The following is a 23,223-nucleotide window of genomic DNA, read 5'->3' on the forward strand; positions in this document are numbered from 1 at the left end:
GATTTTTTTTAAATTTTTTCCTTTTTCTCCCCAAAGCCCCCTGGCACACAGTTGTATATCCTTAGTTGTGGCATGTGGGATGCCGCCTCAGCATGGTTTGATGAGCAGTGCCATGTCCGCGCCCAGGATTTGAACCGACGAAACACTGGGCCGCCTGCAGTGGAGCGTGCGAACTTAACCACTCGGCCACCGGGCCAGCCCTGATATAATTTTTAAAAGTTACATCCATCATATCTTATTTATTTGGAACCATGGTTGATTATAACATTGACTTCTACCTCCATATACAAGTTTTTTTATCCAGCACTTAAAAAATATTAAAAACAAGTTCTGAGATTGACTTACTGAAGAACATTTAAAAGGTCTCATTATTAGCACAAATCAAGAAATTTTAATAAAGATATTCTAATAATAGTGAAGTGACTGAAGACGTCAGAGCAAGAAATACAGATCCCAGGAATGTTATTCCGTTTTTTCACTTCAGTTCATGTAGAAATGTTAGTCCCTTTACCAAAAGAAGTAAAAGAGGTGTTTTCCTTTTGATTAGATTCTCGTAACTACACAAATGAAAAATTTATAGGATTGGCTTTAGGTGAGGGGGTTTTATAAAAGGTTAATAAAACACTGGAATAAGCTTGGAGTCGGGTCTCGTATGAGTCTTTTGAATCTATTACTTTATAAATATAGTCATAGGAATTGACTTTCCATCACCTTCCTGGAATTATAATGGCTTCAGATGATTAACTGACTTGCCAGTCTCACAAATAGTTAAAAGTATATTGAATTTTGGGCAGTGAACTAGGGAAGTTTTGTGTGTTTTAGTTAAAGTGCAGAACAGTACTTCTCAACTGAATAAACTGTTAGTCCAGTGCCAGTTTACCAGGTAACTACTGAACGGGCTTGGGGGGGACAGAGTGAAGAGGAACTGACTAGGGAGAGAAAAGCACCCAGTAATGAAGCAGGGGAGCAAATAAGTCTGAGGCTCACACTGTTTGCATACAGCGGATACTCAGTGAATAGTTGTTGAAGGAATGAATGAATGAATGAATGAATATAAGTACAAAGAAAGTGGCATAAACGCGTAATTCAAAATGAAGATTAAATTCTGCGTCATGACAGAGTTATTATATTTCCCCTGTGATGTGTGCCTTGGCAATACATAAAGATGTAAAATTTTCAGAAGTTGTGAGACCCTTAAAGAAGAAAACATCTAAAAAATTAGTTTTGGGGGAAAATGGAAATCTATGCAAATCTAAGTATTTAGACTTTTTTAAAGATTTTTTTTTTAAGTCCAAATTCAGTGTTTAGGAACTTTAGGAACGTAGAAATGTGTTAGGTATAAACTGATTTACTCACAAAACCATTACATATTTTAAACGTAATTTATTCAAATAATATAAATTTACTAATTGAAATTGTTTTTTCTTTTGAGAAATAATTACTAATGGGGCTACAAGCTGGCATCAATTATCACTTGGCTTTTGCCAATTAAGAAATCAGCAAAAAGAAAGAGAAGAAACCATAAACATCAGAGTAAAAACAAACAAACAAAACCAGAAAGTTCTATTTTTTTCTAGACTCACTGCCTTCCATAAGTCGTTTGTTTTCAGAAAAGAATCGAACGGTTGGAGGGAAAGAGAGAAAAAAATAAGCCAAACTCATTGCCTGCAACTTTTTTCCAAGCATCTACATTTTTGTTTAATGAGTGACTGCCCCCAAATTTGCCCGTTTCCCTGCTTTCTGGGCTTCCCCATCTCTGGGGGCTCTCCATCTGGACATATTTCCTGACACAGAACTTGCTAAGGATCTTGAGTCCCACTCCGGAGATGTCTCATAAACTCCCTTCCCCAGCTTGTGTTCTGGGAAGCCTGTCCTTTCTGACGGTGTTCCCAAGGAACGAGAAAGAGAGAAGAGGAGGCGTGTGTGACCTTAGGGATGCTAAGTTCTAAGTTTTGAATCTATAGATTTTTCCTTCAACGAGTGGCAGGCCATTCTTAATTCCTGCTCTTCTGTACTGAAGAACTTAGCATCACGTCCCCCCTGGTGATCTGAGGAGCTTTGCTCTTTGTCCAAAATACCTCTCTCTCCCGAAGCAATTTCCCCTCCTCTGAGAAAGGCTGTGTGTCAGGCTGCACTGCCCTTGAACCAGACAACTTTCTCTGCTTGTCTTTATCTGTCTAAATAAAGCTAACCTACATTTGCTGTCTAATTCATTCGGATGCTTGCTGATGCTATTTAAAGCATCCTCAAGGCTCCCTGGAAAACAAGATGCATTATCTCCAGTCGGGAAGCTTCAGGTTTGTTAGTCATTTAAGGAATTCCAGAATCTAAAGAATCCATTCAGTCTTCAGCAGTCCAGATGTGAAGGACAAAGGAACTCTTCGAGCTTTTTTATTCCAGGCAGTCTTCTTTGACTTGTACGTTGCTGGGATCTGTCGATAGCAAAAGAGGTAGCTAGAAAGTTAATCGCTCTTTCTCTCTGTGTGAGTGTGTGACAGTCTCTTTGTCTCTAGGCTTCACAAAATCCAGCTTTTCTGAAGATTAATTGCTCAACAGAATGTATTTTTCATTGTAGGCTCTGATAATTGGTTAGTCCACTGTGAGTTTACTTTTCCCTCTCAGGGAACAAATGCAAAAGATCAAAAGGAGCTGTCACCTAGTAAACAGGCTTTTGGTGAGTTTTTGGCTTGTCTCCACCTCCTCCTCTTCAGCTTCCATCTAACATTTCATTAGAGAATCTTGGTACTTCCACGTTTCAGAAAAAAAAAAAAAAGGAAATTCTAAACAGGGAAAGAAATAAACAGGGAAGGGAATAAAATATTGGGGTTGTAAACAGGACTCCACTCTGCACTTCTCTACGACTGGGAGTTCAGAGAGGTCAAATCTGTTGCTCCTTTCTTCAGATATGGTATTTATGTCGGTCTCTTGGCTAGCTTAGCAGGAGGGAGAGCTGGTACAACGGCATGGTTTTAACCATCAGTGCCCCACTGCTCCCTCAAGCACATGCTTTTATCAGCATTCACTTGTTCAGCCACGATTCTGTGACGTCCATTGCAGTGAGTGAGTCAGAAGCCACAAGCTAACAGGTCTATTCCTTCCCGCCGTCACCTAGGAAACCAATGCATCATCCAGAGGAAATGCAGGCCCCAATGGGGACTGTGCCCAGATCGGGTTATAAAGCCGGCAATGAGTTTTCCAAAAGAGGTCAAATAATAATGCGTAGAATCTCTGTCTAGGGTGAGAAGAGGATCCAGCCTCTTTAGGCACGGATGGAGGACTGTCAAGCAGAAATACCAGGAGAAAGTAATCAGCCCAAATCATGTAAGATGTCTGCTTTACAGGAAATTGACCAAAGGCAAGGGGTATGGAGATACAGTTTGATTCCCCCAGACTGCAAACGCATTTATTTGCCCATTGGCTGAGGGTATATATTTTTTGTTTGTTTGGACAGTGTGTGAAGTGAGATGAGGAAATTGACAAGACATCAAACCAGGCTTTCTGCGGAGTGAAATGTATAGCCCCTTTTTCATGGTCACTCACCCCTGGGTTAAAAAAGCGATGGAGGGGCCGGCCCAGTGGTATAGTGGTTAAGTTCGCATGCTCTGCTTCAGTGGCCCGGGGTTCACAGGCCTGGATCCCGGGCGTGGACCTACACACCACTCATCAAGCCATGCTGTGGCAGCATCCCACATACAAAATAGAGGAAGATTGGCACAGATGTTAGCTCAGGGCCAATCTTCCTCACCAAAAAAAAAAAAAAAAAAAAGTGATGGAGAGAGAATTCTTTCAGAGAAAACCACACCCAGATTCCCCTCATGCTTTTACTGTTTTTTTCTGCCTGTGCCTTATTTTCTCCCGCCTCGACTACTATAGTTCAGCATAGTCCATTGGCCTTAATGTATATATACAATTTACCACACACTATCCACATGTCTGTGAATATAAGCTTAATACAGCTGAGAAAAATTAGCTGCACAGTTTCATGTTGTTTGCTGAGCTTAATGTTTCCAGGCAGATTTATACTCTTATACCACTATGGTGAAAGATTCTATGTAAAGGTACAATGTGAGTTCTCCCAGAACTTCCTGTTTTAGACTCAAAGAATATTAGAACATCAAAAAACAAAACAACTCAGAAATCATCTGGTCCAACCACCTCATTTTTCACATGAGAAATGAGTCCCAAAGAAGTGATTTGTCTAAGGTCATATAGAAGATTAGTGTGTATGTTGGGGACGAGGGAGAGGAGAAAAAAGAGGTAGGAAGCTTGACCACAAGTTCAAAATGAGTCAACAAGAGATATGGCACCTCAAAGACTGTTAAAATATTAAGCTGTGTTAATTGACGTATGGAGTCCTGACTAAGAGGGGCACTTGGTAACCTCCGGGCTGGTCAGTGTTGCCAAGAATAAGACATTCTGTCCTTAGTACCCACTCTATGGAGAACAATGACAAACCCAAATGTGCCCAGAGGAGGGTAAAGATGGCGCTAAGAGTTTTAGTAACTATAACCGAAGAAGAACAATTAAAAGCATTATACTATTTAGCTTGCAGACCAGAGGATTGTCATGGAGGGGGTGGGGGGAGGGTCTGTTAAATAATTAAAAGGCTGTCTTGAAGAGGGCTCAGAATTATTTTGTGTGACTGCAAAAGGCAGTCACAAATTGGTACAAGTTTAGCTACATATAAGTAATTTACCAATAATTCAAGCCGATTGAAATGTACTAAATTGACCAATGGGGTAGTGAATTAATTCTTTATCTCCAGAGATGTTCAAGTATTTATTCATTCATCCAAACACATTTATCAAGCACCTGCCATATGCCAATCATTGGGCTGGAGGGACTTCCAGTTTGTTGTCTGCGTTAATTAAGGCAATATTAGCTGCCATATTAAATCTGTATATCAAACCTAAAACTGTCTCATGGCTCAGACATGATAAGAAATTTATTTCTCGCTCATATAACATCAAAAAAGATGTTTTCGGGGCCGGCCCCATGGCTGAGTGGTTAAGTTCGCACGCTCCGCTTCGGCAGCCCAGAGTTTTGCGGGTCGGATCCTGGGCGCAGACATGGCGCAGCTCATCAGGCCGTGCTGAGGGGGCGTCCCACATGCCACAACTAGAAAGACCCACAACTAAAAATGCACAACTATGTACCTGGGGGCTTTGGGGAGAAAAAGGAAAAATAAAATCTTTTAAATAAAAAAAGGGGCGTTTTCCTGATGGTAAGTGGCTCTCTTCCAAATGGTAATTCAAGGAACCAGGCCCTTCCATCTTGCAATTCTGCCATCTTCAACAAGTGGCTTATGATATCCTGCTGACAGATAGGGAAAAAACATGGAGGATTGTGTGGGGAGATTTTTATGGGCTGGACTTAGAAGTGGTGCACATAAGCCTTGCTCTCATTCTTTCCGTGCAGTAGAATTCAGTCACATGGCCACATCTAACTGCAAGGGAGGCTTCAAATGCAGTCCTGTGCCTAGGAAAAAGAGGAAATAGGTTTCATGACTGACTAGTAAATCTTTTAACACACTATCCAACTATGAGCTTCTAGAATTATGGTGACAGAACTGAGACAGGAATTTAAAACTTTTCTTGTTTAATGCCCATGTCATCATGCCTCATGTTTACGTTAAATGGCTTCCTATTGAAGGTCTCCTATTCAAGATATATTGTTAAGTTAAAAAAGTAAGGTAGAAAACAATGTATAGAATACGCCACTTTTGTGAATATAAAGAGAAATGATAGGGCCAGCCTGGTGGTTCAGTGGTTAAGTTCCTACGTTCCGCTTCTCAGCGGTCAGTGGTTCGCCAGTTTGGATCCCAGGTGCGGACATGGCACCGCTTGGCAAAAGCCATGCTGTGGCAGGTGTCCCACATATAAAGTAGAGGAAGATGGGCACGGATGTTAGCTCAGGGCCAGTCTTCCTCAGCAAAAAGAGGAGGACTGGCAGTAGTTAGCTCATGGCTAATCTTCCTCAAAAAAGAAAAAAAGAGACAAATGATAATGATAATATTTATTTGTATTCACTTGCATATATATGAAGAAACACTGGAAGGATACACAAGAAAGATGGAGACATCATTGGATGCAAGACTTCTCCATGTACACCTTTAGATATTGGTTAATTAAGTAATTATAAAACTATACAATTTTTAAAAGCATTTCTTTCTGTTGGAGAAGAGTTTTTCACTGACTGATTTCTTTTTGTTTTCAAGTAAAGAAAAGCTTGAGAAAAGGAGTATTTGGGAAGGTGAGCAGGTATAGCTTATGAGCCTGAGGTAACAATAGTGATGAATATGGTGCCTCTTCTGTTGTAATGAGCCTGTACTGGGTTAATTAGATTTTTCAAAAAAAGTAAAGGAAAAATAGTGCAACAGTTTGGTTTTATAAGGAATCATCTAAAAGTCTCAGAGTGCTTTTATATCTGACATCTTTGTTTATTTTCATAACATTCCTAATAACTATGATACAAAAGGTTTAAATTAATTTCTTGTTTTGTAAGATACTGTCAGAGCCAAGAATAAGAATTTAATTGTCTACAAATTCATGTTAGATTTGTAGGCCAACCCTCTTGATTTCTGGGTAGCATCAACATTGGAAGTATGTGATAAAAATCTTTTATGTTTTATAGCATTTTCACAAATATTTTCTTATTTAGTATTCCCATCAGCCATGTGAATTAATTGGGATGGATATTATCTTTAGAGATGAAAAACAGGAGTGGCCACTATAGATAAAGTTAAAAGGCTAATGAAAAATGGGGAGATGGGAGACTCTCCTTAATATACAAAGAGCTATTACAAACCAATAATTAAAAGGTAAACATTTCAATAGAGAAATTGGCAAAAGACATGCATTAAAAAAATAAAAAGATCTCAATAACAATCAAATAAAGATTTTAAAATATTTTTTCTCCTCAAAATGAATAGAGATAAAAGAAAAATAATATGTAGTACTGACAAAGATACATGGAAATAGAAACATTGATATTTTTCTGGAAGGGATGTCAGTTGGAAAAACCTTTCTGAAGGAAAATTTGGAAATATATTAAAACTTTAAATATGTTCATAATACTATGACCTAGTAACTTCATTCTAATAATTTATATTTATATTTAATATTCAGAGAAACATAACAATTTATGCCAAATGATATTAATATCAGCATTTTTATGAGTTCAGCAAAAGGTGGCTCAAATGACATATAAGGAAATGGAATAAGCTGCCATTAAAAAACCAAGTTAAAGAATTAGCTGAAAGCAGAAAGAAAATCCCACTACCCAATATAAAATTAAAAAGCATGATTCAAAAAAAATACAGAGAAATATACACACTCATACACCTTACAAACAGGTGAATTCTGAAAGACTGTTAGTAAGACAAAGCTAGCTAAGAGTAATTTAAGCTTAGAAAGACACATTTCCACCAAAAAGGGGTTTGATGGTTCTTCAAAGCTTTAAAAGTAGGTAGCATTCTCATCTCCTTGCTGATACCCATTCTACTGGATTTCTTTATCCAAAGTAGACCAGTTCATGTAAACTGAAAGTTGGTCAAGGCGGCCTTTAGTGGGCTTTGCCAAGTGTCATAAAGCAGTGCCTAGGAGCTCCCAGGAGGAATTTGAGGTGCGTAATCTAGCAGATCGCGAATCTACGGCACTATCACTGGTGTTCAGCAAAGGTTTCAGAACGGGAACTTTCACCACACCTGGCTTTTACACGCTTGAACACATTTTTAGCCCTTACCTGAATGAATATTTGGGTTGTAGGCATTCAAAGTTGATGCCAGTTCTCTAATCACACACTCCAAATTATTTCCATTTCTTGGATTACTTTTCCTCATTTCTTGCTGTTCATTGCTTAGACCCAGCCAGCATTTTCACACGTTTTGAATCTCTCTTTCTCTTTCAGAATCACCCCTATTGACTAATGCTCCATCTCTTACCCACGTACAACACTGGTGATTTTTCTTACCACATTCAATTTGTTAATCTCCTTTATTTTCATCATAATCATAAGCGTCTTCTCAATAGCACATTCAACATTCTCATTGCTTTTGCAATTATCAGACATACTGGGATTAATAATGTTGCAAAACACCCCCAATTAAATACAGCAAACCTGCTGGTGACAGAAAACTAGTTGGCGAAGGCTAAAACAACCACATCCAACTGCTGTTGCTGTCTGTTGGGGGCAGGCAAAGCTGAAACACTTTTGCTTTTGGAGCAAATTATTTTTCATCTCAATGAAAGTTCACAGGTGGCCAAACTGCCAAAGAATCCTTGCCTTTTCAACCACCATGGTGCTATTTTGGTGAAGTACATTTGTGACAATAGTCTTCAAATCACATATAAATATGTAGTCAACCAAAACTATTTTTAGATAGCTCAGTTGGTTTGGGTTGTCTTAATGTGGCTGAGGTCACAGGTGTGACCTCTCTGTGGGTTATTTAACACACGGAGAAAAACTGTGTCACTCAGGTAGTCTATACCTATATCCAGCCATCTCATAAATGCACACTCTTCAGGGGCCCAGATAGAGTATTTGTTGGGACAGTCATCTCATTTCAGTACAGTCCATGTAGGACAATGCAGTTACCAACCCTCAGAACAATGTGTGACCCTGGAATCTTCAAACTGAAAACCTCAACTAGCCATTAATATGACAGAAGACGCCTTAGCCATACGTTCAAATTTTTAAAAAATCTATCTATAAGCACAGGTTGGATCACAATGGTCTCCAAATGTAAAATACTAAGGAAAGTCAAAAAAAGGGGCTCATTTTTCTAATTGAAATCATTAGAAAAATAGAGGGTGGCACCTGATTTACCTCTACTCCCAGGGACACGATGACAATTAATTCCTATGGAGTTAGTATTCTGAGATTTGCCAAATAGCAAGTCAATGTCACTAGAGAATGTTACACATTTGCCTAAGCATAGAAGGCTATGGATTCACAACTCAGTTTCTGGCCTCAAACGCAATTTTCTCCCTCTGTTTTCAGGATACGCTCCTCCCTCCAACGCCAGAGCTGCAGGCATTTCTCTAAATAACACTGCATCCCTGGCCGCCTAGCTCCATTTGAACGTTTGCAGCAGGGCTCCTTTGAGGTCTGCCCCCAACTGCCTCCTCTCTCCCAGGCTTGTACTTCGTCTGTCTGAGTCAGCCATGATTCACCTCACTCATTAGCGGAACTCAGAATGCTTCTCCATCCTCTGGATCCCTTTTGTCTCCCTTCTTGTAACTGGTTTCCTGGCAGCCTAAGGTCTGTGGCCAATTGAAGCTAGGGGCTGGGTTGCTACTAAGATGGTCTGCTCAGTAAAGAGGCTGGCAGACAGCAAGTAGAATTAAAATGATAATGACATTGATGATGATGGTGCATATTGTTGCTTCAGAATTAATTTAATGGCCCGATTTGGAGCCTCTGCCTGTGTCAGTTCATAGGACAGCACAGGGTCCTTAATTCTCGGTCCCTTCTTTCTCTTCCTTGTTTCTTCTTTCCCTCTTCACCATCACCCCCTTCAAACACATGCCCATATGGTACAAGCTGAAAGCTTACGGACTCTGCTGTCTAGAAAGGCAGGTGATAGAGCAAGGTCCATACGTTGGTGGGCACTTTCTTCTTCAGCCTTTTCAGATTTGTTATTCTCATTTTCACTCATTTGCTTTTACATTCCCAGTATTTTCCCTTTTGTGAAAGGTAGACCAGAAAGGACAAAGAGAAGGATTTACGCCTTGCAGGTGCCTCCTGGGTATATAAAGAAGCCTAGTGAAATAATATTTATAAGAAACTCTAAATTCACTGTAGAAAGTGTCAATATCAAATGGCATTATTAATTCATTAATCTTACTTAAAGCCCTTTATAAAATGGTTGATATTTTACTCAGGTGAATAGTGACTAGTTTTCAGTAAGTCCAATGATTTACTTTTGAAAGGGACCCCAGAGATCATCCTGTCCAGGCTTTCATTCAGTCAGCAGACATTGACCAAGCTCCTACAATGAGCAAACCCTGAGCCAGGCCCCCTAGGGCAGCGTTTCTCAAGCTCCACTGTGCCTATATGTCTCCTGGAAAGCTTGCTAAATGCCGATTCTGGTTCAAGAGGCCTGGAGTGGGGCTCGAGGTTCTGCATTTCTGTAATGCTGCCGACTGCAGACAACACTTTGAGTAACAAGACTATAGGGGCTCTGCACAGGGCCAGACAAGGCTTGACTCCATTCTCGAGGAACATCAGAGGGCCCACAGGCCCTGTGATGCTACCCTATGCATTCCTCCTCCTCAGTTGCTGCTGTTTCCAGAGGCCCAGACAATGCCATGCGACTCTGTTCTTCCCAGTGCTCTTGGCTTTCTCACATCTTCATTCACAGTGGAGGGTGTTAAAATTGCAAGATTCAGGTTTGGGATTAGGGCAGGAAGAAAGCCCATTTTTCTTCATCCTCAGCTAGGAGGCTTAGCCTAGACCATCTTATCAGAGAACTCTGAACTCACTTTTTAGGCAGAGCCTTTCTTTGATGGCTACAGAGATCTCCTTTTATGACTTGTTAGTTTGTATCCTTTTCCAACTTTTCCATTGAGGTGTCTGTCTTTTAATTATTGAGTTGTAATAGCTCTTTATTGAAATATTAAGGGGAATCTCTTTTCCCCCAATAAAGTCTATTTTTCAGTCTTTTAATTTTGGAGTTAGGAATCTTATACTCTAGGCTAACATTGATTTTCTGCTAATCTGAGCAAGCCTCACGACCTGTCATGCCATGGTTCCTTCACCTATAAATGGGGGCAGTAAAGACAACGTATCTCAGGAAATTGCTGAGTGTGTAAAAGAGAAAGTACATGGGGGGCAGTGCTGTGCAAATATAGACGTGGGTGCTTGTTTGCAGAGCTTACGTTAAGCTGACAGTATTATGGAACTCAGTGTGGGACATAGCTCACTGGTGTTAACAAGTACCAGTTGTGTTTTGTTTTGAGTTTGGTTTTGGTTAAACAAAGATTGGTTGAGTACCTCAAGCACTGTGAGTGCTGTCCCAGGTTTTGGCAGTATTAAAACATAAAGTAGAGTTAGAAGCTGCCTATTAAGAACTTTCTGTGTGTACAAGTGCTTGTGATTTCTGTTCTCCTTGTGCCTCCCGACTACCACTTTCCAAGTCGTCAACAGACAAGATCTGCCGGTCCTAATCTGTCCAACTAAGACACTGCCTCAGTACCGAGGGAGATGACCCAGTTGTTGCTTGGTCTCTACATTTGCTGTCTCGTTTCTACTAGAACCTTATACTTGTTAAAACTATTTATTTATATAGTAGAAGTTATAGGAGTAATAGTATTCCAATTTAGACAGATAGGTTTTTGTTTAGCTTTGAGAAATAAAAAATTTGTACTTTCCCCTCATCTACGATGATGTTTAATGCCTTTAAGTTCTTTCCACTACTGCCTGTAAAAAGAAAAGAATATAACCAACCATTAATAGTAAACTTGAAATGTCTGAAGACAATGTGTTTTGCCTCTAATTGGTATTTGTTTTTTAATAGTCAAAGGAAAGAACCTCTAATGGCAAAATTTTAGCTATCATCCAGGTAGAGAATACTCCGCCACTCTCACCAGTTGCCCTGTTATTCTTCCAACACATAAAACTGCCTTATGGGTCCCTACACTGAGTGTAGATAAAACAAAAAAAAGTCAATATTATTGAATTCCATCCATTTGCCAAGCACTGTGCTAAGTGCTTTCACATACACTTTCTCATCTAATGGATCTTTTGCTTTCTTACTGCAAGGAAGAAAGTGAGATTGTGCCTGTGCTTTGTTACCGCCTCTTCTAGAGTCCTTACTCCTCTCTGTCTTTGAAAGCCCAACACTGGTAGCAAGGGAACTCAGTTTGAGGCAAAAGCCATGGTTTTTTTGTCTTATCCAGGTCCCCAGCAAAAAGTTGGTTGGTTTCTCATTTTGGGAAGGTGAGAGGTGTGTTAATTTAGGAAAAAGTGAATGGGACAGCATTGAAGGCTGGGGGCTCTTTAACACTACGTACCCACATGGGTGGACACCCACCTCTGGTGAGAGGTCTCTTTTTCTGGCTTCTTTCCCAGATAATCCATTGAAATCTCTGGGGGAAAAGGTCCAGATACACTCAACTCCTCCTTTGATTTATTTCTTTATCTATGAACACAGATCTCTTACCACTTCCGTCACTCCCCCCACCCCCCACCAAAATACTTCTCCTGGAGAAACATGACAGATCTTGTGTATTCCTGAGATTATCTGCCATTTTCTCCTCTTACAACGATTCCAAATCTTGGGTTCCACTAAGAAAAACATAGCCTGGGTGACACTGTATAATCAGTGAGGAAGGAATCTTCCCTGGGCAATGAGAGGAGGGCTGACTCACTATCTCAGCTCTTAGGAATGGCTCTCCAGCTGCTGACAGAGGCCACACGGGTTCAGCCACAGGCCAGCAGGGACCTCCCCAGAGACTAACAAAAAGGAGGCAACCAGAACTAGCCAGAGCTGAGCTGGGGCAACTGACCCATTTGTAGAAGTGCCCCTAAGGACAATGGCCAGCAGTCCAAGTTGCAGTGTCCTGGCGGTGTAGCAAACTCATAGCTGGTCCAATCTGGTGGATAAATGGTGCCTGACAAGAGAAGACTCTGGAAAAGAATATACTTATAATCAGCATATGGTGACATTTTTATTCCAGAGGCTTATTCTTCATTCTTTCACTTATACAACAGACATTTGAGTGAATGTGCTAGGCACTGAGCTAGAGTTGGCCCACTCTGCCCTTGGGGAGTTGACAGTTCAGCAGAAAGGCAGAAAGGGAATAAACACAGGAGCTCTAGAATTCAGAGGAGGAGCTTAAGATTCGGGAGTTGGGAAAGCTTTCCCGGGAACGTGTGAAAGGCTTATACAGAAGGAGGGGAAGAAGGACACTGCAGGTGGAGGAGGCAGCAATGCAAAGTCCCAGTAGCGAGAGAGAACAGGCGGCTCATTGGAGCAGTAAAGTGGTTTGGTGTGGCTGAGGTCAGAACATGCAGGAAAAGTGGCAAGAGATAATCCTGGAGAGGTGAGCAGGGATCAGATTATGAAGGTGTAATCTTATGTGTCATGTGAGCAGGCTGAAATCAATCCTGAGAACAACGGGAAATGCTGACTGACTTTCTGTGGGAGAAGGACATGTCGGGTCTGCTGTTTTAGAAAGTTTTCTCACTAGTTGTCATGTGGAGAGTGGATGCACGGAAAGCAAGCATGGAAGTAGGAAGACCAGGTTGGAGGATCTTGCGGTAATTGAAAAAGGAAATGACGTGGCCTGAACCATAGCAGAGGTAATAGGGATGCAGAGAAAGATGAGTTTGAGAGATACAAAGGCGGTTGCACCAACTGTCCCTGGTGATCAACCACAGGTGGGGTCTGAAGAGCTCAGAATGGCTCTCACCTTTGTGGGTGGGGGGAGATGATGGGAGGAAACGGCTTGCTGGAAGCAGATGATGAGTTCAGGTTGAAGCAGGAACCCAGGGCAGAAACCCGGCCGCTGGCCTGAATATCAGTGGTGGAAGGTCAGGGCAACTCAGTGGTGCTAGGGACTTCCCAGGTGTACCCCAAAAGAAGTTTAAGGATAATTCCAGACCCCACTGGCTAGAGAGCATGGGGCTCCTAACACAAGCTCCTACTAAGAAGCCTGGCTTATTAAGTCTGAATCTGTGCAGGACTGAGGCTGCAGATGAGAGGTCTTCAGAACCTGCAGCCAAGCAGGGCCTGACAAGCTGTTTCCATGGAGACGTGGTGTGCGCAGGAGGGAGTGAGTAGGAAGGCTGATCCATCGCAGAGCCTTGGGTCACAAGGCTGTGGCAGGCTAACAGATAAACAGGGAAAAGACATAGTCAATCAGAAAAGGATGTTCAAAACTATTGGCAGTTAATTGGGGTTGTACCGTCATAATTCTAGATTAAGTCTAACAATTTAGAAGGATTATGGTAAGCCACTTAATGATCCTCCTAGTTATTTCAGGTACCACTTAATGAGGGCACAAGAAAGTGGATGCCAACTCAGGCTAACTGTAAATGTACATACACCCATCTTAAGCCCTCCTGCATCCCTGGACTCTAAGTAGCTGCATATTATTTCCAAGTTCCTGGAGAAACAGGCAGACACGGGAAGTTAAAATTTTTTTTTTCATTTGCCATGCTGATGGCAGTAATACTCAGGAAACCTTTGGGACTCTTTGGGAAACTCAGGTGCTGTCAAAGCCCCAGATTAGATGGCATTATTAAACAATCTGAGGAACATTCTGCACAGAGAGCCAGCAGCAGTGGGGCCCCAAGTGGGTTTTGGGTTTTGTGTGTGTGTGTGTGTGCAGTAAAATATACATAACATGAAGTTTACCATTTTGGCCATTTTTAAATTTACATTGTAAATGTACAATTCAGTGGCATTAGGTATATTCATAATCTCATGTAACCATCACCGCTATCTGTTTCTAAAACTTTACCATCATCCAAAACAAAAACTCTAGAACTATCAAGCAGTAACTCCCCATTGGGCTCCAAATTTTTAAACAACTTTACTGTGCTGTGAAAACTGGCTACAAGGCAGCACAATGGTTTGGTTGCTACCAGTAAAACAACTGGGTTACTCCTGCTTTGGTCAGTTGCTCTCAGTTCAGACCTGGACTTTTTTGGCCAAGAATCCTGGTCCTGTGGGTGAGCTTGTTAGACCTAATCTCGGGAGGAAGACTGATTTTAACCGCCTTAATGACTGATGGGACTTATTAACCTTGATCTCCAGGGTATTCAAATGGCTTGTGGCAGTGCTTATTAAGAAGTCAGTAAAAATTAAGTCAGGGCCACAGGCCCTCATAAAGATCCAACTGGAGGCAAACTTTGTTCCAAAGATAGTTTGGAGATGAATTGTTTAGGAACCAACTACATTTTAAGTAACCAAAAACGATAGTGCTTGGGGAGGATAAGAAATAATTCTCACTTAGAACAGTAGACTATGACCAAAAGATCAGAGCTGGAAATTCTAAGCTTCTTACTTCCTTTTCTTTCACAAATTAAAACATTAGTGAGAGTAGGAATAAGCCTTTGTGACTTTGTTTCCCCATCCAACAAGTTCAGGGTGTTTAGAACATGGTGCTTATAGGCCAAGGCTCAGTCTGGAGTTCACAGATCAAAAGCAGGAATAACTCTCAAAGCCCAGACAGATACTTCCCAGATGAATGATGTCAGTCACAAGAGATGGCAGGATGACAAAGGAATGGGGAAGATTTAGTGGAAATTACTGCATTATAAACACAATTTAAACCACATGCTCTGTTTGGGGGATCAGTAGTGAGACAAATACTTTAACACAAATACTGGAACCAGAGCCCAGAGGAAGTTGACTGGCTTACTCAAGTTCACCTAGAAAACCAGGGAGAGAGCTAAGAATTAGTACCTTTGTCTCCTGATACCTGGTTTAGTGGTTTATTTTTATCAGTATCTACTGGTATTCCATGCTTGGAATGCACAAGGGTGGTGGGTTGTCAGAGTCTTTCTATAAAGTTTTCATTTTGCTCAAGGGGGATCAATCAGTACCTTTATCTCCAAATTCACCTGCAATTTAGTCTTTGTGTTGCAATTATTTTCCATCAGAACCCAAATTCTAGCAGAAGTTCAGAAGAAGTTCATATTGTTAGCAGTCAAGAAAAGGTTTACTGCTATTAAGATCTTGTTAGGGGACAATTTCCAGAATGGTGGTTTGAGGAGTTCCACAGACCCACTCCTCAACAAAACAATCATACTTGGTGAAATTATTTTTAAAACAACCATTTAAAGTTATTGTTCCACAAAGGGAGATGAAAACCAAGAAGATCAAGTCTACTACCCCCAGTCAGTGGCATGCTTGTTAAGAAGGGGTATTACTCCAAGAGAAGTGGGTCACTGTCCCTGCCCCCACTTCAACAGCAGAACCTTAGAGATTTTGCCCAGGGGAAGAGACAGATGATAAGAACAGAGAACTCTGAAGATCTCCACAAGGGAACTGACTTTATTTGGAACAGAGTATGGGGAAATTCAAGCTGAAAGGAGTTGTGGAAAACAATAGAGATTTTGGTGATAAGCAATTAAGAGGAAGCTGGTAGCTCCATGAGAGCAACAAGCTAGACTGTAGGCCAGCTAGTTTACCAGAGAGAACCAGGAAAAAAGACAGCTTAGAAGAGCCCTCTAGGGGTCAGAAAAAATCTCAAGGAGTGGCCTTGAAATCTATCTCTGCAGAGGGGCTTACATTTAATTGGATCAGACTGTGGAGCAATTTATGCTACAGGGCATTGTTGAAAACAATAGAGTGATTGGCTATCAACTAATGGAGCCTAATAACTAGGCATGAGACCAGCAGGGACAGACAACTTAACAGAGAGATCAGGAATAGAGACAGTCAAAGAGACCTGTGTTAAAATCACTCTCATCCCAGAATGACTGTGCATATGACCAAGCATGCACCTTCTGAGGAGCATCATCAGAAGTTTCACACTTCAGGGAAAGAGACTTTACTAAAATAATCTAGCTAAGTCACTAAGGAAATAAAAAAGCAAACTACAACAATGACCTCATAAACTTAAAAATAAATGATAAGGTTGAGGGGATCAGTATCCAGAGTTGCTACAGTATATTATCTAAAATGTCTAGTTTTAAACAAAAAAAATTATGAGACATGCAAAGAAACAGGAAGTGTGATGTGACCCATAGAAAGGAGGAAGAAAGCAGTCAATGGAAACTCCTTGTGAGAGGGCCCAGATATCCAATTTAGCAAAGACTTCAAAGCAGCTATTATCACATGTTCAAATAACTAAAGGAAGCCATGCTTAAAGAAGCAAAAGAAGGTATGATGACAATGTCTCATAAGATAATCAACAAACAGATAGAAATTATTTTTTAAAAAGAACCTGATGGATTTTCTGAAATTGAAAAATACAATAACAGAAAAAAATTCACTAGAGGGGCTCAATAGTATAAGAAAGAGAAAGAATCAGCAAACTTGAAAATAAATAGATAGATATTATTTGATCTCAAGAACAGAGAGAAAGAAGAATAAAGAAATATAAACAGAAAATCAGGGAAATATGGGATACCATCAAGTACATCAACATATGCATAATGGGATTACCAGAAGAAGAGGAGAGAGAGTGAGGAGCAGAAAAAACATTTGAAGAAATAATGGCTGAAAACTTCTGAAATGTAATGAAAAATATTAATCTATACATCCAAGAAGCTCATCTAACTCCAAGTAGAATAAACACAAAGACATCCACATCTAGACATATCATAGTAAAAATGTTGAAAGAGAAAGTTAAAGAGAAAATCTTGAAAACAGCAGGAAAAAAACCAACTTATCACATACAAGGGAATCCAAATAAGATTAACAACTGACTTTTCACCAGAAACAATGGGGGCCAGAAGGCAATGAGACGGCATATTCAAAGTGCTGGGGAGGAAAAACCATGTCAACTAAGAATCTTTTGTTCAGTAAAACTCTCTCTCAAAAATGAAAGTGAAATAAAGATGTTCCCGGATAAGCAAAATCTGAAAGAATTCATTGCTAGCTGGCTAGAGTTACAAAAAACAAGAAAATTCCTCAGGCTGAACACAAGTGGCCCCAGTCAGTAATTCAAATCCACACAAAAAAACAAAGAGCACTCACTAAATCTAATTACGTAATTATAAAAGCCCATGTATCAATTCATATTTCTTTTCTTTTATTCTCTTAAATGATATAAAAAGCAATTATATAAAAGAATATATTTGACAATGACAGCACAAAGGAGGTTGGTGGGACAAAGCTGTATTAGAGTAAGAAATGAGTTATAAGATGGTAACTCAAATCCACAGAAACCAATGAAGAGAACCAGAAATGGTAAGTAAGGAGGGTGACATAAACTCTAAATATAACTTGCTTTCCTTTCTTTTCTCAACTTTCTAAAAAGACATAAAATCATATTAAGTAATAATTATAACAATGTGTTATTCATTTTGTAATAAAACCATAAACAAACTAGACCTAACAAACATCTATAAAATGCTCCAACCACCACCAGCAGAATACATATTCTTCTCAGGAATATGGACTATTCTCCAGGACAGACTATATTCTAGGTCATAAAACAAGTCCCAATAAATTTAAAAGATTTGAAATTATACAAAACATGACTTCTGACCACAATGGAAAGAAATTAGAATCAATAAGACAAGGAAATTTGATAAATTCACAAATATGTGGATATTAAACAATTCACTCCTAAATAACCAATAGGTAAAAGAAGAAATTACAAGGGAAATTAGAAAATACTTTAAGATGAATAAAAATAGAAGCAAAACATACCAAAATTTATGGAATGTATCAAAGCAGTGCTTAGAGGGAAATTTACTGTTAGATGCCTATATTGAAACAAAAAGAAAGAAAGAAAAAGAAAGATCTCACATCAATAACCTATCCTTCCAGTTTAAGAAACTAGAAAAAGGAAGGCAAACTAAACTCAAATCAAGCAGATGGAAGGAAATAGTAGATTAGAGTGGAAATTAATTAAACAAAGGATCAGAAAAACAATAGAGAAAATGAACAAAATGAAAAGTTGCTTCTTTAAAAGATCAACAAAATTGACAAACCTTTAGCTAGATTGATCAAGAAACAAAAGAGAGAAGACTCAAATTCCTAAAATCAAAAACAAAAGAGGAGACATTACTACTGATCTGAAAAAAATGAAAAGGATTATGGGGCAAACTTCCTCAACAAAAAAAAAAGAAAGAAAGAAAAGCATTATACTATGGGGCCGGCTCCATGGCCGAGTGGTTAAGTTCCTGCGCTCTGCTCCAGTGGTTAATTTTGCAGGTCAGATCCTGGGCGCAGACATGGCACTGCTCATCAAGCCATGCTAAGGCGGCGTCCCACAAGCCACAACTAGAAGGACCCAAAACTAGAAATATATGATTATGTACTGGGGGGCTTTGGGAGAAAAAGGAAAAATAAAATCTTTAAAAAAAGAAAAAAAAAGAAAAAAGAAAAAAGAAAGGATTATACTAAAAAAGGGAATACTATGAAAAACTGTATGCCAATAAATTATGTAGATAATTTAGATAAAATCGACCAATTCTTTGAAAGGCAAAAACTACCAATACTGCCTCAAGAAGAATAGAGAATCATAATAAACCTATAACAAATAAAGTGATTGAATTAGTAATTTAAAACTTCCCACAAAAAAAAAATCCAGGCCCAGATGACTTCACTGTTGAATTTTACCAAAATGTAGAGAATTAATACAAATTCTTCACAAACTGTTCCAAAAAAGAAGAATAAGGAACACTTCCCAACTCATTGTTTGAGGCCCGTAGCCAGACATCACAAGAAAAGTACAGAATATCTCTTATGAATGTAGATGCAAAAAATTCTCAACATTATATGAGAAAACTGAATCTAGAAACATATAAAACATATAAAAACTGAATCTAGAAACATAAAAAAAACATATAGAAGAAAACACAGGACAAAATCTTCACATCACTGGATTTGGCAATGATTTCTTGGATATGATACCAAAGGCACAGGTAACAAAAGAAAAAATAGACAAATTGAATTTCATGAAAATTTAAATTTTTTGTGTATCAAAAGACACTCAATGGGACCAGCCTGGTGGTGTAGTGGTTAGGTTTGCCTACTCCACTTTGGCAGCCCAGGGTTTGGATCTTGGATGCAGACCCATACACCACTCATCAAGCCATGCTGTGGTGGCATCCCACATACAAAATAGAGGAAGACTGGCATGGATGTTATCTCAGGGACAATGTTCCTCACCAAAAAAAAGAAAGACACTATCAATAGAGTAAAAAGATAACACAGATAAAGGGAGAAAATATCTTCAAATCATGTATCTGATAAAGGATTAATATAACAGAGTATATAGAGAACTCCTAAAACTTAACAACAAAAAAAGAAACAACCCAATAAAAAATTAGTCAAAGGACTTGAATAGATGTTTCTCCAAAGAAGATATACAAATGGCCAATAAGCACATGAAAAGATGCTCAACATCCCTAATCATTAGGGAAATGCAAATCAAAACTGCAATGAGATACTACTTCATACCCATTAGAATGGCTATCATCAAAAAAATAGAAAACAAGTGTGGCAAGGATATGGCAAAATTGAAACCCTTGTACTCTGTTGGTGGGAATGTGAAATGCTACAGCCACTGTGGAAAACAGTATGGAGGTTCCTCAAAAAATTAAATATATATGGGGGCCGGCCCCGTGGCTGAGTGGTTAAGTTCGCACACTCCGCTGCGGCGGCCCAGGGTTTGGATCCTGGGCACGGACATGGCACTGCTCCTGAGGCCATGTTGAGGCGGCGTCCCATATGCCACAACTAGAAGGACCTGCAACTAAGATATACAACAATGTACCAGGGGGGATTTGGGGAGATAAAGCAGAAGAAAAAATAATATAGAATTACCATATGATCCAGCAAATATACCCAAAAGAATTGAAAGCAAGGTATTGAAGAGGTATTTGTACATCATGTTCATAGCAGCATTTTTCACAATAGCTAAAACATGGAAGCAACCCAAGTGTCCATCAAGAAATGAATGGATAAGCAAAATGAGGTATATACATACAATGGAATATCACTCAGCCTTAAAAAAGAAGGAAATTCTTCAATATGCTGCAATATGGATGAACCTTCAGCATATTATGCTAAGTGAAATAAACTGGTAACAAAAAAGCAAATACTGTACGATTCCACTTATATGAGGGAAGTCTCCAGAGAAGTAAAAATCATAGAGACAGAAAGTAGAATGGTGGGTTGCTAGGGCAGGGGGTGGGATGGGAATTTATTACTCAATGGATATAAAGTATCAATTTTACAAGGTGAAAAGAGTTATGGAGATAGATAGTGGTGATGTTTGTACAATATTATGAATATATTTAGTACCACTGAACTGTAGACTTAAAAATGTTTAAGATAATAAATTTTATGTTATGTGTATTTTACTACAATTTTTAAAAACTGAAAAAAAATGACTATATACAATGACCATATGAGAATTATCCCAGGAATGCAAAGTTGGTTTTACATTCCAAAACCAATTAATATAATACACCATATCAATAGAATAAAGGACAAAAACCACATGATCATCTCAGTAGTTGCAGGAAAAAAATCTGAAAAAAAAATCAACTTCTGTTCATGATTAAAACACTCAACAAACTGGGAATAAAACAGAACTTCCTTAACCTGATAAAGGGCATCTATAAAAACTCACAGCTAATGTCACACTTAACAGTGAAAGATCAAACGCTTTCCCCCTAAATCAGGAGCAAGACAGGGACGTCTGCTCTTGCCACTTCCATTCAACATTGTACTGGAGATTCTATCCAGAGTAATTAGGCAAGAAATTGAAATAAAAGGCATCCAGATTGGAAAAGAAGAAGAAAAAGTATCTATTTGTAGATGACATGATCTTGTATATAAAAAATCCTAAAGAATCCACTAAAAACCTATGAGGACTAATAAAAAAAGTTCAGCAAGGTTTCAGGGTACAAGACCAATATATAAAAATCAATCGTATCTCTATTCACTAGCTATGAACAATCTCCTCCCAATACTAAGAAAACAAGTCCATTGAAATAGCATCATAAAAAATAAAATACTGGGGGCCAGCCCCATGACCAAGTGGTTAAGTTCGTGCGCTCCACTGTGGTGGCCCAGTGTTTCATAGGTTCGAATCCTTGGCACGGACATGGCACCGCTCATCAAGCCGTGCTGAGGCAGCATCCCACATGCCACAACTAGAAGGACCCACAACTAAGAATATACAACTATGTACCGGGGGGCTTTGGGGAGAAAAAGGAAAAAAATAAAATCTTTAAAAAAAAATAAAATACTTAGGAATACATTTAATTAAAGGAGTGCAAAACTTTTACTCTGAAAACTACAAATCACTTTTGAAAGTAATTATAGAAGACCTCAAGAAATAGGAAAGACATCCCACATTCATGGATCAGAAGACTTAATATTGTTAAGATGGCAATACTGCCAAAATTGATTTACAGATCCAACATAATTCCTATCAAAATTCCAGCTGGATTGTTTTATATTTTTTTGCAGAAATTGACAAGCTCATCCTAAAATTCCAATGGAAATGGAAGCCAAAATAGCATGAAAAATCTTGAAAAAACAAAATTGGAGGACAATAATCAAGATCGTGAGATACTGGCATAAGGATATATATATATAAAGCAGTAGAATGGAATAGAGAGTCCAGAAATAAATCCTCACATTTATGGTCAATTGATTTTTGACAAAGGTGCCAAGACAATTCAATGGGGGAAAGAATAGTCTTTCTAGTCTTGCTGAGTCAATTAGATATTCACATGCAAAACAATAAAAATAGACTCCCTCCCCATACCATACACAAAAATTAACTCAAGATGGACCATTGACCTAAATATGAGGTATAACTATTAAAATTCACCAAAATTTAAACTTTTATGCTTCAAAGGATACTACTAAGAAAGTGAAAGACAATCTACAGAATGGGAGAAAATATTTGCAAATCCTATATCTGATAAGAAACTTGTATCTAGAATATATGAAGAACTCTTACAACTCAATAATAAAAAGACAAATAACTCAATTTGAAAATGGACAGAGAATTTGAACAGACATTCCTTTAAGGAAGATACATGAAAGGCCAATAAGCACATGAAAAGATGCTCAACATCATTAGCCATCAGAGAAATGCAAGTCAAATCCAAATGAGATACCTCTTCATACACCCTAGGATGGCTACGATCAAAAAGACAGAGAGTTGGTGGGGATGAGGAGAAACTGCAATCTTCATCCATTGCTGGTGGGAATGTAAAACTGTATACCACTTTGGAAATCTGTCCGGCTGTTCCGCAAAAGATTAAACATAGAGCCACAATATAATCCAGCAATTCTACTCTTAGATACGCAACCAATAGAAATGAAAACATGTCCACACAAAAACTGTACATGAATGGTCATAGCAGCAGTATTCCTAATAGCCTAAAATTAGAAGCAACCCAAAGGTCTACCAGTTAATGCATGGTTGAATAAAATATGATATATCCATACAATGGATATTATTTGGCAATAAAAAGGAATGAAGTACTACAACATGGGTAAACCTTAAAAACATCATGCTACATGAAAGAAGCCAGTCACAAAAGACTGATTACATTTATATGAAA

At 39.0% G+C, this 23,223-nt stretch overlaps 1 protein-coding gene and 1 long non-coding RNA gene across 22 annotated transcripts in view; one reads left to right on the forward strand and one right to left on the reverse strand.

Annotated features, from left to right (window-relative positions):
• MKLN1 (muskelin 1) overlaps positions 1-23,223 on the forward strand; it is a 312,898-nt gene that overhangs the window by 82,585 nt on the left and 207,090 nt on the right. The window contains exon 1 of one of the 20 annotated variants that reach the window (XM_070617700.1): positions 3,280-3,321. The exons of the other annotated variants lie outside the window; for them this stretch is intronic. The gene's annotated coding sequence lies outside the window, so the exon portion shown is untranslated. Of the gene's footprint in view, positions 1-3,279; positions 3,322-23,223 lie in introns of those variants that run through there. 20 annotated transcript variants of the gene reach the window in all.
• The window catches only part of LOC139083068 (uncharacterized), a 57,993-nt gene continuing 42,745 nt past the window's right edge, over positions 7,976-23,223 (reverse strand). The window contains exons 5-6 of one of the 2 annotated variants that reach the window (XR_011539577.1): positions 13,416-13,832; positions 7,976-12,630 (exon numbers count right to left, since the gene is read on the reverse strand). This is a non-coding gene — a long non-coding RNA (uncharacterized lncRNA). The other variant, XR_011539576.1, reaches the window with a different exon arrangement.

This window comes from Equus przewalskii, chromosome 4 (assembly GCF_037783145.1).
Source record: "Equus przewalskii isolate Varuska chromosome 4, EquPr2, whole genome shotgun sequence".
Classification (NCBI taxonomy): Eukaryota; Metazoa; Chordata; class Mammalia; order Perissodactyla; family Equidae; genus Equus; species Equus przewalskii.